This window comes from Crotalus tigris, unplaced genomic scaffold (assembly GCF_016545835.1).
Source record: "Crotalus tigris isolate CLP2741 ecotype Arizona unplaced genomic scaffold, ASM1654583v1 scf7180000017945.11477521024:1554073, whole genome shotgun sequence".
Classification (NCBI taxonomy): Eukaryota; Metazoa; Chordata; class Lepidosauria; order Squamata; family Viperidae; genus Crotalus; species Crotalus tigris.
This window is the reverse complement of record NW_024096737.1, coordinates 481,465-502,161: the sequence shown is the minus strand read 5'-3', so window position 1 is coordinate 502,161 and position 20,697 is coordinate 481,465.

Genomic DNA, 20,697 nt, shown 5'->3' with positions numbered 1-20,697 from the left:
ATTGGCTTTCAAAAGCCAATAGAATAAAAGGGAGTAGCACAGCTAAGGAAAAGGGGGGAAAATGGCAGACTGCGTTGTTTGGCAACCCCCGTGAAATGGTCGTTCAACCCCAAATGGGGTCCCAACCCACAGGTTGAGAACCACTGCTGTACACAGTGAAGGAAGAGCAGAAGGAAAACGATAATATAATAACCATTTGTAAAATGACAACCCATCATATACTATTTAAAGATCAGTCACTTATTATAAGCTTCTTATTCAGTTTTCTTACAGGAACTTTATTGCATTTAGCTCTATTAATAATACTATTAATTTCACCTTAAACATTTATTGAAAATGTGTTACTTTATTTAATAATTTAAGACTAAGTACCCTTTCAGTGATCCACCATCCTTTGTATCTTTTCTAAGAATCTATTAGGGAAGAACCTTAATGAAGAATCTGTTTCAGTGTGAGGACACTAAAGCAGTGAAGAGAGTGGATACATGGGGATCAACACATCTGCTGTGGTCTGTAATACTCTTCTCAGTCAGTTCTTCCCAAGTGTGAATTGATAGCTGCTCTGCTCAAAAGCTCTTTGCTCACTTCAGATTGCTTGCTTGCTGCTAAGGGAATCACTTTCATAGTAATATCTATTTCAAATTGCCTAAAAGCTGGGGCCTACTGCCTGAAGATTGTGTAGGAAAGGGGAGAAATAGATCAAAAAGAAGTGACTTTCTTTTGACACCATTTTTGGTAATTGTGGTGTCCTTTGAAAGAGGCCCATAGGCTGACAATTGCAAGCAGGGGATTCAGCAAAAGGAATCACAGCTATTGATTTTTGCGAGACAAAAATACCTGACTTGTTTTACATTTTCACACTTTTTCTAGGTGATCATAGCCTCCATAAAACCTTTTTCAAGGCTGTTCCTCTAAACACTGGTTCTTTTTATAAGAGTTTTATTTATTTGTTTAATTATTTGTATGATTAGTTTCCCATAATTCATTCAACTCAGCAGAGCATAAAAGTAACCCATCCTTCCATATTATTCCCCACTGCCACCTGTAGCTGCTAAAACAATAGGCAATTAGTTTGGTGTAATAGTCAAAGTGCTGGGCTAGAAGCCTGGAAACTATGGATTCTAGTTTTCCTTTAGGCACAGAAGCCAACTAGGTGACTGCAGATATATTTAAGAGATCCAAATTTGGTAAGTTCAAATAAAAATTTGGATCCAATTATTTACTATTTTCTCCCATGTTAAAAAAGGTTTGGCTACTGCCTTTGTTGAGAAAACAAGCTAGTTCTTCTTATTGGTATGTTCTTGGAAGTTGCTTTTCATCCTCCACCATCATGAGCACATGCACCATGCCCACAGCCTATGACATACCCAAATCACCATTCTTGGTGATGCCCAGTGGTTTTAATTCAAGTCTTTGGAAGCAAGAGCTGATTGTGATGATACGAAACAATGAAAAACAGGTGAAAAACAAAATAAACTAATTGTTACAAAATAGCAGTTTCAGAAGCCCCATCCCAAACTTACCCTATCTGTTTGTAACAGTCTTTCCTCTTTCCCCCAATTGAAGCTGAAATGTCTCCAATGATAAATTTTGCCTCTGCCTCGCTTTGAAACAGAACTTTAATTCTGGTTTTAGAAAAGTTGGAGAAGTTATTATAGAACTATTACAGACTACTCTACCAGCTATTTCTCTTGTAGTAATTGATTGAATGATAAAAAAAGGAAAGAAAAGTGAGGGAAGGAAGAAAACTGATTATATGTATGTATGTATGTATGTATGTATGTATGTATGTATGTATGTATGTCTTTGGCTATTCGGGTTTTCTCCTGCGTAAAATTGGAAGTGTCTTGGCAAGACACTTCCAATTTTACGCGGGAGAAAACCCGAATAACCAAAGACCTTCATACAAACACCCGTGAAAACCTCAGAAAACATATAACCAAAGACCTACATACAAACACCCGCGAAAGACCTACATACAAACACCCGCAAAAACCTCAGAAAACATATATATGTGTGTGTGTGTGTGTGCGCGCGCGCACTCCCTCCTGTAATAAACATGGGGTTTTTAATCTTAAAATATAACTGAGTTGTTCAATGTACCATCAAATACATGATTGTTTTTCGTCAATGGCTTACTGTGAAACCAATGCAATTATACTCATCCCTAATGGCAAGAAACATTTAAGAATTTTTCTTAATTATTAGCACAGCAATTGGGTACTCTCCACAATGCTTAATGATCCTTCACATATTTTATGGAAATGTTTATTCTTTTAAATGTCCCAATAAAGCAAACAACAGAATGAAGTGGGGAGAAGATCACTTGCCATCAGCTCAGATCACCCAGATCACTATACTGCCTTGGTTAAATAAGGTGCATATCTTGTAGGAGAAATATTTCCTGTCATTTGGTTTCAGAAGTCATGCAACAGGGACAATTTTTCCTCACACAATAATATGATGCTAAGATGAGCCATGGTGGCACAGTGGTTAGAATGCAATTTTGCAGGCTGACTCTGTCCACAGCCAGGAATTCGATCCTGACTGGCTCAAGGTTGGCTCAGTCTTCCATCTTTCTGAGGTCAGTAAAATGAGGGCTCAGATTGTTAGCGCAATATGCTGACTCTGTAAACCACTTAGAAAGGGCTGTAAAGTACTATGAAGCAGTATATAAGTCTAAGTGCTATTGTTATTGCTGTTTTTAGAGGAGTTTAAAAAAAAGATAATTTTGAGCCTCTTCTTTTGCATTTCCTCATAATAATAAATTGAAAATATTATATTTGGTGATTCACTTTGCAAGCATTTCTATCACATCTCTGAATTGAATTAACTTTACAAATTTAATTACAAATTTAGAATGAATTGTTGAATTGAACTATGTTTTAACAAATTGCATAGCAGCATTAAAATTATTTATAATTTTAGATTTAGTGACTTTATCTTGAGACACTGTGAAATACCTCGTTGAAATGTCCCAGTATGCCAATTACGTACGCCAGAGATCCCCAACCTTTTGGACACTAGGGACCAGTTCTGTGGAGAGAGATTTTTCCATGGACCGGAGTGGGTGTGATTTTGTGTGCTGCCTGCATCTCACAGATGGGGCTTTGCTTGTTTGTGCAGACCGGTTGCTGGCATGCTGCAGCCCAATACTGGTCCATGGACCGGGGGTTGGGGACCCCTGACTTATGCTATTAACTTTTTATTAATTATTATTACTTTTATTTTGATCCTTTGAATTCAGTCTTGATTCCTTGTGACTTTTTGGGCTAGTACCTGCAGTTTCCTAGGCAAGGTTTTTCAGAAGTGGTTTCCATTGTCTGCTTCCTTGGGCTGAGAATGACTGGCCTAAGGTCACCCAATGGTTTTGTGCCTAAGGTGGGGCTAAAATTCATGACCTCTTGGTTATTAGTCTTCATCAGTTCAGCACTCATACTGTTAATAATTATGAGAAAATGGACAAGCACTTACACCACATTCAGAGTCTCTTAATCTTCTCGGTTTGACATAATTTGTGATTTAACTAAAGGCAAATACTGTACATTGTATCAGCCACATATTTATGACTGGCACTTTTTCTGAGTTTTCTTATCTTTCATAGGCTAACATCAGATAGTATTCTAGCAGTTCCAAATTTATGTATATATTTTTATTTTGATATCAATATTCCCAAATTTACCTCCAGTTAATTTCTTATCACTATTCAACCATCAACATAAATTTCTGTATCTTTATATATACCTATTAATCTACACCATACATATATCTGTTTCTGTATTGTATCATATTATCTATCTGTATTTGTCTCTATATGTATGAATGTATAGCATTTATATTCATGTCTGTATCTAAAGATAAAGATAAAATTTCTTTCAAGATGAACTCCTGATGACACTTCCTTCTTCAAAGGTGCTTTTATAATTCCAACTCTAGCCTACACTTCTGAGATTATTTGATGATCAATCTAAATGCTAACATGGGACCACCCTTTTTAGATTTTCAGGATCAGCCAAATTCATCTAAGTAATTAAACTTACTATAACATCTATCCATTTCAGGTTTTGAATCAGCAAATGCTCGTGCAGGCTAGCTAGACATTTAGAAATTAGAATATACATCTGAATGCATACACTGATACCTGCTCCATTGACTTAAATTGATAGCCCTCCCATTGGACCTTTGCTCTGCTGTGCATATGATTTATACCTACAATTTGGATGTCTCACCAGCAAAAACAAATATGCATAGATTTTCTGTAGATACTTTCTATTGCTTGGCTCAGTCAGATGCAAATGGCAGAAGCCTTGTGCCAATGTTAGCAAGCATAAATATTGGGAAGGGAGAGAACATTGGCAATGGGAAAGCTCTGAATCCAATAGAATTGTCTCTTACTCTTTTCCTCTTTCAATATCCCTAGTGAGACATCCATGCAAAACATTTCCCTTCCAGTTTCCCTAGTCCTAGAGGTAGCTCAGAGTTATTTGTGCAAGATATTGGTCACTAGATGGATGATTGATGATTTAATTAATGATTCGAATCATTAATAGAATTAAGGATGTCATTCACACATTCTGAATGGAAATGCAAGCTTCAGGATCTTATGCAATAATTGAAATTCTCAAGAAAAAATCCACAGCATGCATAAAGCCTCTAGAAAGCTTTTATCAAATGCCATTTGCCTAAGCATCATATTTTCACACACACACACACACACACACACACACACACACTTACTCAAGTTTCCCCATTGCAAATTGCTGAAGTTTGAAAGGGACATTGGGGGAGGGATAAAATACCAACATCTAATGGTAATATGCACAAATGAAGAAATCACTCAAAATGAAGTCCCTTACAGCTTTCCTTTAAATCTCTCCTCACCAGCATCCATCAAACATTATTTTCTATGTCATCTCTGTCTTTTGCTAATCATAGCATGACCCGATTCTTATCTTTTGGAGCCTGCATTCAGACCTAGTCTGATGGTTTCCTTGCTTTTCACCCACTCCTGTACATCATTTTCCCCTTAGATTCAAAGTTTGTCACTTTACTTTGCCCAATATTTTATTTCTTGTAATAACCCAGTAGCTCACAGTCAACTGATATTCCCAGGGAACCCTCCTAATAGGTCTTGAATGAGAAATGAAACAGATGGATCTGCTGCCAATTTCCAAAAAAATTCTCCCCAAGGGTGGGTAATGCTTTCTTCTTTTCAGTAGACTCACCATCTCATTGTAACCACCAAGGAGCAACACACTAGAGGTGAATTTCACTTGCAACACTATGTTTCCTGTTTTCAGAGAGGCATAATAATCAATGCTGAAAACAGACTTCCAGGTCTAGTGAAAATAGTATCCCCAAAGCACTCCGGTTTTATTTAACCCCTGGAGCCTTGCATTGCAATCTGTCAAGGCAACATTATTTCAGGTAAGAACGTTTTGCAGCAGAACAACTATCTTGTGTGCAGTTGCTTGATCTCAAATCTTTCAAATGTTCCATAAAAGAGCATTCTGAATCATCTAGCATTTGTGAATGAATACTATTATTTTCATGAAATAAAACAATCAACATTTTACAGGCATGAATTTGTTGCCTCCTGAGGCAGTGCTCCTGATAAATTGTCACACATCAGATGTTCAAATGACCTGGCCAAAGATATGTGTGTTTACATTGGGACTATTCAAGAACATAATCATGTATAAAGGAATGGGATCAGCAGATGGACTCTTCCCCTTCAGTTTTTGACAATAACAGGTTAATGGCAAGATCTGAAGATCTTGTGTTCATTTGAACCACAAAGTAATTCTCTACCTGTTTTTGGATCATGATAAAGCATCAACCAAGGGTTCTACTCATAAATGCCAGAGAATTCCCATGGAGACTTTACCACTTAATAGAAGTTAGAATAGATATTTATGTTCCTCTTATTAAATGTCGTACAACTGGACAAACCCGTGGCTTCATTTTCATATAGGACTTTAAAAATCAAATCAGGGCTTTTAATTGGGTCATAAAACACACTGCATTCCAATCTGTATCTTTTAGAATTAAACTGTGCAATGTTTTCTGGGCCAAGACGACTTGAGTTTTAAAGGGCATGCTGAAGAACACTTCAAAAAGAAACACTGGTGGTCAAATTATATTTGTCTTTATTTCATTTATATATAAAGTATCAAAATCTAGTTTACCTACTATTATATGTGCAGTATCTTCTTTTAGCATCTAAGTAATAAATTCTAATTCTACCACACTAAAACATTACATTTAACAAATACTTCTGGAACAACTTGGACAGCCTTGATGCTTTGGGCTGGTGGATTTCTGCTTTAGAATAGAAGCAATATTCCACTCCAGCCCATCTTTCTCAACTGATATTTCACTAATAGATGTTAGACATCTTTCAAGAAACATATTCAAAACATTGTAGGCAACAAGAGCTGGGAGGCCATTAATCTTTCTAGTGATATTTTATTGTCATTCTTTGAAACAATTTAATCTGCCAAGACAATATCTCTTTGAAGCAGGAAGGGGTAGGATGCATTTTCCTCCTATTGTCCTGTAAGGTACCACCATATCACTGACTATCAAGCAAGGACCTTTGTGGCTTGGCTGGTTTTGACATGTGTGTCTACTCTACTGGAATAGCAAAAGACATATGATCAGAACTAATCCAAGTGGTAGACAACCATTGCAATGAACATCTAATCACTTGGGTAATTTGACACAGGACATTTACTTTGTTTTCAATATGATTGTTAAACTGTCAACATATTTATAATAGCTTTTGATGAAGAGTAATTGATCTTTGATTCACAGGCTCCTATCACCCAATATTTTAATGGAGTAACAGATGTATTTTTCGCCACCTAGCAGCTACACTGGGAATATTATACTGGTCTATAACTGTAATAAAGATTATTTGATTTGATTTGATTGAGGGGAAACATAGCCACTAATCACCACCATTATCCTACATTAGAATTTCAAGGACAGCAAAACTTGCCTACCGTGATGCTGAGTTTGGATAGACATTGGTAATAAAGTCAGAATAAATTATTCCAAATACTTTTGTGCCACTTAGGGAACATATTAAATAAGCCCATGTACAATTAAAAATATTTTTAATGATTTACACAATTCTGAAACTGGATTGAATAACATTTTCCAGGGGAGTAGGCAGTTTCCACCCAGATCATTTCAGGGCAGCATTCTATCACATCTCACAATTTCAAGCAAAACAATTATGCATGTAAGAGAATACAAATGAGTTTGTTATTAAACAATCTTTGAAAATTATATAATGTTGATTAATTAAGTCTGATTTAAATATGAATGCATTTCTTTCCTATCTCCCCTCATCCTTTGCATTAATTGAACACAGATTATGACAGTACATCTGTTAGCTGAGAATTCAACATCCACACATAGTATAAGAGAGGAAAATGTGTTTGTGTCTGGAGCAGGCACTTGCTCGGTTCAATTGTTTTGTAATGGAAAGTGCTTAACTTCATTGACTCCTATTTACCTATTCTATATTCTTGTTTAAAGCACTATTGTCACATCTGGATCTGATGGAAAGGAGAAATAAACCTCGGTAAAACCATGTCACATGTTTTTTTAAAAAATATAGCATTACAGAGGACAACAAGAAAATTAAACTTTTTAGCACCACTGCCTCTGGCAAACACTTAAACCATAACAGCCAGAGAGACAGTTTAGAAAAGCATTATGGCTGATGATACTAAAGTGAGCTACAAGAAAATTAACAGGGTGTCATGCCCCCGTCAGAGCCTGAATCTGCTGAGGAAGATGAGCTGGAACTGGAGCTGACAGAGATTGAAGGGGAGGCGTCATTGGCTTCAGAGGAATATAAAAATGAGCAGACCAAGGCAGGCCAGAGTCTTTCAGAATTGGGACGGTTTGAAGGCAGGGAGGAAGAGGGGCAGGATGAACATGAGAGACCGAGCTCAGGCGAAGAGCAAGGGCCACCCTCTCCTGACCCTTGAGCACAGAGAGTGGAGAGAATGGGGGAACAGTGCAGGCAGGCCTGACTACTCTGGAGAAGAGTGCCCCACCCTTCTCCACAAGGCACACCTGGGGACTGAGATTTAAGGAGATGCTGTGGGGAGGGTCATTTGTCAGGTACAAACACTGAATTGTTGGAGGTTTGTGTGCTGTTGCCGATGTTAGAAAGAACTCTCTGATCTCCTGTTCTATGTTGTGATTTCTACTTGTAAACCCTGAAACTCTGACCATTGGACTGGCTGACAAACTCGATTTGGTGCTCCAAACCTCAGATCAAATTTTGGCTTCTCTTCTGATACTACTTGCAGCCAGAGGCTGTTGAAGGTGTGTGTGTGTGTGTGTGTGTGTGTGTGTGTGTGTGTGTGTGTGTGTTGGTACATGCTCTGGGGCTTGCCAGAAATGTGGGAGCGCTTGGGGAACAATTGGAGCAATAAAGGGTTAGTTTGAACTGTCAACTGACTGCATTGCCTCTATGCCGTGGATCATCACACAGGGTTTCAATCTTTCTGTTTCTCTCCTGACCTGCTGAAATTGGTCCTGTGATTTTAGTTGGAGTTTCTTGTTCTTGTTCCTTTGGGATTCTACTTGAAATGCAGGAGCGTAGGAATCCTGCATATCAGCTGAGAAAATAATTGTGCAATGGAAATTCATGAACATCTACACCTTTTGGCCAACCCATAACTGCAAGAACTTCATACAACTCACTCATGATATTTCACTAAATTGTCCTTCTCCCTGTGGGTCAAGGCATTAGAAAGGAGCTTCTACAGGAAACTGAGTAAGAATAGTTAAAAGAAATAAATTTTCAGCATAGCCTTAGTGATAAACAAGGTGGCTCAAGTTTTGAAAGGAAAAGAAAAAGCTGAGGAATCTGAATCTGAATACTTTAGATAGGGTGACAAATATCTCCCATATTCTGCTAAAAAAAAACTACATTGAAATGTTTATAAACTCACTAGTAGTCAAGCTCAATTTAAAGGATATAGGTAGGCCCCAATAGTGTTGGGATTTAAATATGTGAACAACTGGTTCTCTGTGTGTATGCCACTTCCAGAAGTCCATTCTGGGCCTGGGCAACAAAAAAATTAGCTGCCAGTTCTGCTAAACTGATGTGAACCAGCTGAATCCCACCAGTGATCCTCAACCTATGATCACAATTGGGGCCAAAATTTCTTTTGCCAAGTGAGACGTTTGTTAAGTGAGTTTTGCCCCATTTCATGACCCTTCTTGACCCAGAGTGGTTAAGTGAATCACTGCAGTTGTTAGCAATATGGTTGTTAAGTGAATTTGGCCTCCTCATACTGTGAACTTGGTACACTATAATTGTCATAACTATGAACCAGTTGCCAAACATCTGAATTTTGATATTGTGACCATGGGGATGCCACAATGGTATTTAGTGTGAAAAACAGCCATAAATCACTTTTTTCACTGCTGTTGTAAATTCAAACGGTCACTAAATGAACTGTTGTAAGTCAAGGGCTACCTGTATTTTCAGGGCTACCTTTGTATATGCTGAATCTAGGCTTCCCTAAGCTATGGGAAGTGTAGAAGTTCTGTTTGGCAAGTGGTAACTGAGCAAGTTTGTTGTAATAATTAAATCAACACTGGCTTAGAAGTAGGAAGGCTACAAGTTGTAGTCCTGTATTGGGCATGAAAACCAGTTGGGTGACTTTGGGCCAGTCCCCCTCTCTTTCTTGCTCAGCCCTAGGAAATAGGTACTGTCAAGCTACTTCTGAAAATATTGCAATTAGTCCTGAAGTGTCAGGATTAATTCACTGGACCACAGCAACAGTCAAGGATCAGACTATGTAGCAACTAAGCTTGGTAAGATACTGATGAGATCGCAACAAACCCATGAAGGGATGGATGGAGAAGGGCCTCCTTTGAAAATAACACATGCAGACACAGAGTACATCTTAACTAGCAAGAATTATGTGAGCCACTCAGGTAGGCTTAATTTATGAAGACCTCACAGAGCAATAACAAATGAAATCAATTCTGAAATGTTAAGAAGTGAGGCCTTTTCAGACAATCAAGCCCTAACCTTGTTCACCTTATACCTAAATACATCTTTGAATTATTTGCTTATTTTCAGAAGTATTGATCAAAACATATTTGTTTTTAAAACATTCCATTTTTCTTACAAATGGTGGAATGCTGTTTTTTTTATATTTAAGAGGTTTTATAAAGTCTTTATCCCTTTATCATCTCCACAGCAACATGTTCCTTTCTTCTTTATTATGACAAATGGGTGATGTGCCTTTTATTCTTGGTTTTGTGGATAGTCAGCAGCTACTAAAATATGTTAGGGTAGCAGTCTCAGGAAGGGTTGGGAAGAGCTACCTACTGCTTTCTTATGCCTAGTATCTGTTTAGTAGATTGAATGAGATTAGTGTCTTACAGCAGTTTGGCATAACAACCCCAAGCTGTTTGCCTCCCATGTTAACACCTCTTTAACTTAAAGATCATTGTCCAAATTTCAAGCTTTGGCAAAAATGTTGGTAACTATCATGATTGGTAGATTTATAGCTTTTTTTTTTTCCTGTTTCAGGAAAGCAAGTAGTGATTTCTTTCCTTTCCAAGGGTAAACCTTTGAAGATATATGGTTTTCATTTGCTTGAGTTCATCAACCACCAATGGACATAGAGTCATGCAGTTGAAAGGGACCTTAGAGGTTGTATGGGTCCATCCCTTGCTCAATGCTTCTTCCCATTAAGCTTTACCCTGGGCCATGGGGAACCTGCAGAGTTCCACTAGATCACATGTGGACTGAATAAAAACAAAACAAAACAAAACAAAAGGCCCACCATTTCACAGTCCAACAAGAGAAAATCATTGTGGAGGGTAATCAGGGAGAGGAGTGCCAGAAAAGAAGTAAACCAGCAGATCCCACAGTATTTGGTAAAGTTTGGGACGCATGGCTATTGATGCAGAACAAGAAGAGATGAATGGATGTTGCAATTCCGGTGGACTAGAAGAGAACTGAGGATGATGCTATGATTTTGTATTCTGGAAAGTAGCTGTCTTTGTGCAATGGAAATTACAGCAGGCAGATGAGCCCTTAATGTCGTCACTTCCAATGAAACAACAAGGTCCCCACTAGGTTGCTGAACTATAGACTTCTTTTGGTTTAAGTTTAGCATCTGAGAGCAAAATAAAAAGTTTGTTGCCAAAATGAAAACTAAGCTGCAATCTACTCTAATCTATCACTTCCTTCATCTTTGCTATTCTGCCTGACCTTCTAGAATACCAAGGACCTTTTCCTTATCTTTGAATATATCATGACATCTAGTAATTAAATATACAGGACGTGAAATTTTCTGTGACTTTCCAGAATATTGTCTTACCTCATGTAAAATGTTGACATCATTTTAACTGCATTGCAATGTTCCCATGGACCAATTTTATTTTAGTGCAATTTGCTACAATAGAAATCTTCTTATCTCTAAATATCATCATTAAGGTCATCAGAGGAGTACAGTGGTGGTTTTTTTTTTTTCCTTTTCTTTGAAGCCAGAGACAGCCAATTATCAGATGAAGCTGAAAATAGCCATGATCTTCTATTTGCTTAAAGCATGAGGATTTTCATTTGCTTAAGATAAAACAGAAGAATGTATATTCAAATATTTTAAAATAGTACATAGGAAAATATATAAAGTGAACTGCTTAGAAAGGAACTCACAGAAAAGATGAGGAATCATGGGTCAAACCTCATTTCATAAACTTATTGGTTGAAGAAACACTGTTATTACTATGAATAGGGATGCAAAAATTTTATTTGCATGGAGCTATTATTAACAATAAATTGGAAAGAAGAACCAGAACCAGATTCAAATTTAATTATATTATTTAAATTAAAGAATCATAGAACTCACAGAGTCAGTTAGAAAACTCCTATGGGGAAAAATGGTGACTTATCAATGGCTAACCTATGGGCTGAAACAAGAGCCATACAGATAAGATTTATTTTCTATGTTAGACTCTCTATCTACAATATTCCTGGGAATATTGTATGGAACAATATATAGGCACTCCTCAACCTATGATCATAATAGAGTCTGCCTATTATGGCTGCACGTTGTCATGGCTGTTAAGCAAAATGGCCTTGTTTAATGAGCTTCATCCACCGCTCTCCTGATATAGTCATTAGAGGAATGTGCAGATTGTTAAATGGGGCATAGTGTGCCTCAGAAGTGAGGAGGCCCTGGGAGACCAGCCCTGGACCTCCATGATCCCCTGAGACAACCCATGCTCTCCTTTCCATTCCTTGGGGTTCCCATCTCAGGCCCTTGTGCCTGTTTTCTCCCTCACCAAGTCCCTGCAGGTCTTCTTTTCTAATGAGTGTCTCTAGAGATTCTCAATCATCCAGGCTATGGTTGTCCCAAATATGCTTTTTCAAAAGGCAACTGGACTGTCTTGCTTTTCCTTGAAGACATTTGGCTTCTCATCCAAGAAGCTTGTTCAGTTGAGTGGACTCATTAGAATAAGCATCTTCTAATGGGTCACTCAAGGCTAAGGCCTATTTTCCACCCCCAATCATCCGTTGTGCACTTACAGTTTGAAGATCTGCAGAGCTTTTCTTAGGGTTGTGCAGACCTATCAGGAAAGCAAAATGGAGTGGTTCATACCTGGCCCCCATGGCTGCCTCCTGGAAATGGCCACCATTTTGGCACTATCAGAAAGAATTGTGAGTGCACTGAAAATGGTGACTGCGTATGGGAGCTACCAGGTGGCCCAGGGACAAACTTCTCCTTTCTACTTCCCTAACAGTCTGCATAGCACTGTAGAAAGCTCCAGAGCTGTCCAAACAGATAATCCCTCTACTTCTCATGTTTTTATTAAGAAGTCCAAAAGACCAGAGGTACCCAACCTTTTGGGCACCAGGGACCAGTTCCACGGAGAAAGGTTTTTCCGCGGACTTGAGAGTGTGTGGTTTTGTGTGCTGCCTGCATCCCATGGATGGGGCTTTGCTTGTTTGTGCAGACTGGTTGCTGGCATGTCACAGCCTGGTACTGGTCCATGGACTGGGGGTTGGGGACCCTGCAAAAGACGCTTTCAAGGAATCTTAGGATTACTAAGAATGCTGAATTTCACTCATTTTCCCACCAAATGTCATTAACCTAGTTTTTATTAACAAATTACGAAAAAAATGTTTTATCTCATTTTTTGCTAAGTTCCATTTCAGAGAAACAAAGAAGATCATTGTGTCAGATATAATATAATGCAACAACCTCCAACTTTTTCTTTTTCCCCTTGCTGAATATATGCAAATGTTCCCTTTATTGGTATTTTGTATTATTTTCTAAGGATTCTGAAACAAGATTTCATTTAAGTTGATTTGTGGGCTTAAGTGAAAGTTTATATAAAGAAAAAAAATCTGTATTCTCTGTTTATCTGATAATGAGATTCCTTAAGAACTTTAACTGACTGCACAATGAGAAAGGGCAGAAAATAACACTACTTTAATCTGCATCTTGATTTTTTAATATTCCAGAAGTACACAGCAAACAATTGTCATACCAATGCTTGCAAAATTGTCATTTGGTCTGATAAAAATGAAAGTCTTTACTGAGGACTACTTTGAAAGCAGATGTATTCATTTTGATTGAAGCTGATTACATATATCTTTTCATATATCAGCAGTTAGATACATTTTGACAATATTAGCCTGTTCTACTGATGGGAATAATTTAGTGTTTTAGTAAGTCTCTCTCTGTCTGAGAGAGAAAGAGAAAGAGAGAGAGGTCTGCTCATCCCATCACAAACTGTGTGCTTGGATGTTTTGTTTAATGTAGTATAATATTTGATCTTCAGATGTTGGAGAGCAACCACCCCATTTGGGAAGAAGCTACAAGCAAGGAATTAGCCTGGAATTGTGATTTAATACAAGAGGGCTTTGTATCAAATGTCTTGTTGACACAAAAAAATATACCAGTTACTGTCCATGTCCATATCTCACAATGAATCCTAGAATGAGGGGAGAAGCAAAACCAAAGTCAGAAAGGGCTCATGAGCAAAAAAAAAAAAAAAAAAAAAAAAGATTGAGAAATACTGATGAAGATGAAACATGTTAGATACTTCTGTTGTCTTGTTTAGTTCTCTGTGGAATGGTGAATGCCTTAAAGACACAAAGCCTTTAAAGCAGCGGCTCCCTAGGACACTTCTGATATATTCTTACACCCCTTACAAAAGTTTGAAATAATGGCAACAAATTATGCATATGCACTATAATATTGAAAATCCAAGTTTTGTCACCCCCTGGAATATCATCTCACACCCCCAGGGGGTGCGAGCAATCCCAGTTGGAAACCCCTGCTTTAAAGCAATGCTTTAAAGTTCCAGTTTTGTGCAGATAGTGTAACAGCCAAGCGATCACGGGGCTCCACACTCTATGGTTTATTTATCTCTATTTGGGGACCCTAAATGGGCCAAAAGGACCCTGGAGAGGTGGCAAGGAAGGAGGGAAGCACCGATGATCATGGGAGATGGCGGTCAATCCGGATGTCTGGGGAAAGCCCTCCAGAAACCAACAGAAGAAAGGCTAGCATCATTCCTGAGTCTAGCCCAAGCTACATGAGGCCGAAGCCAAAAAGCACTAAATTAAGCATGATTGTAAACAGAGTGATTGAACTGGGTAAGAATATTAATTCTCTCTCTTCTACCTGACTGATTTCCTGAAAAAAAAAAGAGAAAAAAACCCAGAAGTAAAAATCCTCCGAAAGTGAGGGGAGGTTTGCTCCATCCATCTCTAAACAGAAGCAGTGAATTAAATTTATAGGGAGTAAAAATACAGAAATAAAATTAATATAAGATTTAAACCTGGAAAATGTGAAATCAATGGGATTTATTAAGAGTTTCCTGGCAAAGGATTATTGACAGAGATAAAATTGTTTTGAAAATTGAAAGATGGACTGGTGCTGACATCTAGAGGTGGATGAAAATACTGCCCTAAATGTACAGCCCAGAAAAAAACTGATATTGTGACCTTCAAAGCCTTAACTAAACAAAGAACAGCTGTAATAATTTTAAAAAAAGAGAACACTGGGGACTATCTACAAAGCAAGAACTATAAAACCTAAAAAAAATTGATCCTCCTGGAATATAAATAATTTTTAAACTGTGACTTTAAGGCGATTAGCAGAGAAAGGATTTTTGATCATTATGGAGCATCAGAGGTCTGCAGAAAGAATGTACCAAGAAAAAATAAATACTTTCCAAGAGGAAATGTATGTTATGTTACAACAATTACAAATGACACTAATTTCAAACCATGAAGAAATTAAAAATGAATTTGAAAACTTAAATGTATAAATGATCAGAAAACAAAAAAAAAAAAGAGAGAGAGAGAGAGAGAGAGAGAGAGAGAGAGAGAGAGATCATGTAAAGCAGAAATTAAATATAAACTAGTGGAGATGGAGACTCAAGTGGAGAAGAATTTACAAGAAACACTGGACATGGAAAAGAAAATTCTAAGACCACAAAATAAATTTGAGGATAATAAAAAAAGATTTAACAAGATGGATTGCAGAGCTGTTGGGAATACTACAGGAAATATGGAGACAAGAGATGATGAGAGAAATCTTCAATGAATATGAAGGGGCAAAATCTCTATACAAGGACATGATGTTTGATTTGCCTCTTATATTTACAACAACATCTATAAGATTATGGAAAGATTCTTTGATTCAATTGAATAGATAGATTGGGAAAGATGTTTGGCAAAAGGAGAGGGCTAAAATAAGAATTGAGGAATTAGATGACAGGGTGTATCAGAGGGAATACTTAAAACTTGTATTTTCAAGGAGAGTTTAACTTAAAAACCAGAGAAATTGGAATCAGAAGGTTTTACATGCCTTTGGTGTCCTTATGCTCAGCTGAAGAAAAGATTTAAGTTGGATAAGGAAAATTATGAATTTGTAAAGAGTTAAACTGAATTTGATATAGAGCTCTGCATAAATGATTATCAGATTATTTCTAATATATATATACTTTTATCAAAAATGGAAACAAAGGATGAACACATTAAAGATTGTATAATAAAATAGGCAAAAAATGGATATAATTATAGTTGGACCAATGGGGAAGAAAAGATTGAAATTTATATTTATATTTATATATATATAACATTAGATGAATTGTCAAAAATGTATAAGGAAAGTTCAAGTATTTTCTGGAAATGTAATCAAACTGAGGAAATTTTTTTCATCTTTGGTGAAAATGTAACAAAACTAGAAAATTTTGAGATCAAGTATGCACTTTGATACAGAAGATTTTAAAAGTAAATGTACAATTGAAGACAAACAAATAGAGACATCCTATGAAACTTTGTTTTTATATATGGTAATGGCAGCAAGACTTTTATATGCTCAAAGGTGGAACGATTTACAAATACCTACAATGGAAGACTAGATGCTAAAGCTGGTGGATTTGGGGGGGAAATAGCAAAATGGACAGTCTTAATTAAATAAAAGATTTTGATAGATTTCATTTCTACTTGGAAACCATTTTTGGACTTTTTGCAGGAAACTGAAAGAAATGAAAAGTTGGTTTTGGCATGTGTTGATTAGAATTTTATGGGATTAAGGAAATAATATAGGCAAAAGTTAATCTGGGAATAAGATGTTAGAAGTAAGTCTTCATCCTGGTTCATCCCAGCCGGGAATAAATAAGCAACATGGCGACTGCTTTGGGAAGATGGATACAGTTTATTGAAGAAGCAGAAAGAGCAGAGGAGAGAAGAAGGGCTGAGCACATGGGCAGTAGCTTTTTATACCCTCTCTAGCTTTTTGTTTGGAATAGTTTCCTCTTCCTGTGGCATGAACTTTGAATTGAGTCTGAGTGATTTTCTAGGCCTTAGTATCTGTGGTTTAGTCATATTATGTCCCAAAAGTCATATCCTGCTTCCCTGGGGCTGGGCTAATGACTCTTAAGAGTTTCTTTGTCTTCTTGAGTTCCCTAGCTCCAACCTTCCTGATGGTTTTATATCTGCATTTGTATAAGGCTGGCTCTTGCTTGCGGCAGAGATTTGAGGCCAGAGAGATTTGGTTTCTGTTTTTCAAAAAAAATGCTTTTAAAAATCCTTTTGGAGAAAAATATATTTTCCTGCCCTTTTAATATTTCCTTCTCTGGGGCTCTGACTTCCCTCAAAGAGTTTGATGTATTTTTAGTTATATCTGAACCAAATAATTTTTTCTTCTCTCTGTCTCTTTCTCTCTCTCCCTCTCTTTCTTGCACTTTCACTCTTTTTTTCCTGAGCTTTTTTTACCTTCTAACTTTGTATGTGTGTATGTGTATATATATATGTCTGTATTTATATATGATACACAGTATATCACATTTACAAATACACAGAGATGCAGATATGTAGTATACACATACGTACAACACACACACAAATACACACACACACACACAAATATACATATACATATACAGACACATACAGAAAATGGAAATCTTCTACCTTATTCTTTCATATTCACACATTTAATGCTTTTGCTTAAACTCCAAAGGTCCAGTCTCAAGTTAGTAAGAGTCCAGCATTATTAGTATAGCACACACTAAGCATGTTTTATTTAGGAATAAAGCGTAGAAGAAATAAGCTATGGGAAGGAATGATTCCAACTGATGATACATAATCCCCTCAATATATGGATCATTCAGCTTGATGAAAATAGTTTGATCTGGCAAAACTATATGTACATTAATATGTAGACCAAGCACAGAAAAAGTGTTTGTGATTATTTTCTTTAGTGTTTTGGTCATCTCGATGTGGAAACTTGTAAGAACTTATTGCATGGTATCCTTTCTATTCATGTCCAGTTTAAGAAGGAGAAAAAAGGAGAGCACAAGACAATGAAAACTGGGATGATCGGGAGACTATAAACAAAATTTGTGAAAAGAAATGTAAAAAGCTGGATATGTTCAATCTTAAGAAAAGAACCAAGATTTATGAGCACTTTTCAAATGCCAGAAAGTATTTCTCATAGCAGAAGATTAAAACTTGTTTTTTTTTTCTTATTCCAAAGTACAGGGGGCTCAGTAATGAATTTAAGTTACTAAAAACAGAACCCGATTGAATCTTCTTGATGTTGTTTTTTTTTTTTAAAAAAATAATAACAGCAAAGCAAATTAATCAATAAGGTGGTAAGCATGAAGGGAGGCTAGACAACTTACTTTAACTGGAATTCCTACATTGAATTGGATATCCTCAATGGCTCTTCCAATTCTGGGATGGTTTAATTCTACCTCTGGAGTCATGAAGGACAATATCTTAGTAGCTATCTTAAATAAGCAGAAGAAATTAGGCCTGAAAGCATCAACTTTTACAGTGCCGACTATCATGATTGCATGCATAATGACCTGTGAAATTGATTCAACACAGAAAATATTTGGCATTGAACTTGATAGTCTTAAACATGAAGAGTAGCTTCTAAGGGAATCAAAGATTGGAGGCATCACATTCTCTATTCATAATGCCATCATGTGGTGGAAATTCAAGCTTCAACCTCAACAAATACAAGACTGAAAAAGAATCCTAAATATTGGGTTTTTCTTCTCCTGTTCATAAGAGCTCAAACACCTAAATACATGAAGTTGTTGACCAGCTACTATAAAGTTGGTAACAATTTTATTCCCCCAACTTTTTAAAATACTGCATTATGACTATCTTCTCTCACAGAGAGAAGAAGAGAATGAAGCAATTGTTTGGTAAACTTCTGAAGAGGCTTCCAACAATATTAATTAGTAAAGACAAAAGAGAAATAGATTTTTTTAGCATAAAATTGAGGAACAATTATTTAGTTGTACATTAGTTATATACACAACACACATACACACCTACACACTGCATTAGAAAGCAGTACAAAAAAAGTGAACACTTAATCAAATAGACATTCTTCAAGAAGATGAAGAATTACATTACCTATTAAACCTGAAATGTACTTTCCCTTCAAAAACGTGAAGATACTAAATATTCATTGCAGCTTGACAACTCTTCAGACTTGTGACTTTATTTTCCACTACTTTGTTTGGAAAGCAAATCCAGCTTCAGTAAGCAGCACAACAAATAAAGCTATTCAATTATTCTAAAAATCCAACAAAAGCTGGTAGGGATTTCTAATAAACAAAACAAAGAGATTGGGGAGGGCAGAGGAGAGAGAGAAAGAGAAAGAAAGAAAAACAAAAACAAAAACAAGGAACAAATTATGGGACCGGGGGAAGAAACAGATGAATTATTAACAGCCTTATAAATGAAGGAAGAGTGTTATACACCAGTGAGAAAAAATCCTATCCTGAGAAATAGATTTTATTTCTCTATACCCTGGAGGGCATATTTTGCTTTTTACAATTAATTCCAAACAAATGGTGCCTTCTGCAGGCAGGAGGAGGCCAAAAGGAATTATTAAGAACTCCCCAGAAACTTAACATTTTCTTAAGGGACCACCAGCTTGAAAAGCAATTACAAACACCTCTCACAAGGTCACATCATTATTCAAAGTCAGGCAAATGAAACTATCCAGTTAGCATGAGAAAAATATCATGCAGAAATTAGGTGTCCAGTTCAGCCCCTCTACTCTAGTAAGCCTCCCTGCTATCAGCCCCCTTTACCACAAAGATCCTGCAGGAAAAGGGCAGTGTGGACAACCGTGGGATCTGGCAGGGTGAGAGCTGTGAACCATAAACACAAAGCTTTCTCTGTGTCCCTGCACAACAGCTACAGTGCCCTTGCTGACTTTAATAGGGACATTAAGGAGACTGGTAAAGGTATTTGTGAAGATAACTCAAATAAGCAGGGGATTGTGGTCCGAGATGAAGAACTAGATTTTGACAGGGAGAAGTGTGAATCAGGTATTGCACAATCAGTCATGCAAGAATAGAAAGGCTCCCAAAAAGAGAAGCTACCTTCTGGTAGGTGATTCAATTATAAGGGATGTAAATTTAGGAAAGGACACAGAGGCTTTGAAAGAGGTCAGGTGTCTTCCAGGTGCTACTGCCAGTAGGGACAAGAAGCGTATTTCTAAAATAATCAAGAATGGCAGCAAGGACTGTGATGTGGAGGCTATTGTACATCTTGGCACTAATGATCTGTCCCAAAAAGATGTACTCTCTGTGCAGAATGATTTCTAGAGCTTGGGGAAGGAACTTAGCAGAATAGGCTGTAGGCTTACTTTCTCAGAGGTTTTACCAGTGTATAAGGAGCAAAACGGAAAAGGCCAGCGCATAGCACAATTCAATATGTGGCTAAAGGAATGGTGTAAAGGGGAAGGCTTTGGATATATTAGTCACGATGTCAGTAGCTGGTCCAATCAAAAGATGTACAAAAGAGATGGTTTGCATCCATCAAAAAAAGGGACTGAGTTACTCGGCTATAAATTCACAGATTTTCTGGAGGGAAATTTAAACTAAACAGCGGGGACAGGGAGTTAATTGATACGGAACAACCCTGTCCCCGGCAATTTAAAAACTATAGGGCTATCAGTGCATGTAGCATAGATGTGTGTGTGGACAAGAATACCAACCTTGCTACCAATCAAAATGAAGCCTCTAATAGCGAGTGCCACATAAAGTGCACTAACCAAATAGGTGGTAAGACAATAGGGGAACTCAGGCACCACACAGGTTATGTAGAAAGGAAACACAGGGCCACCCACAAAGGACTCAAATGTT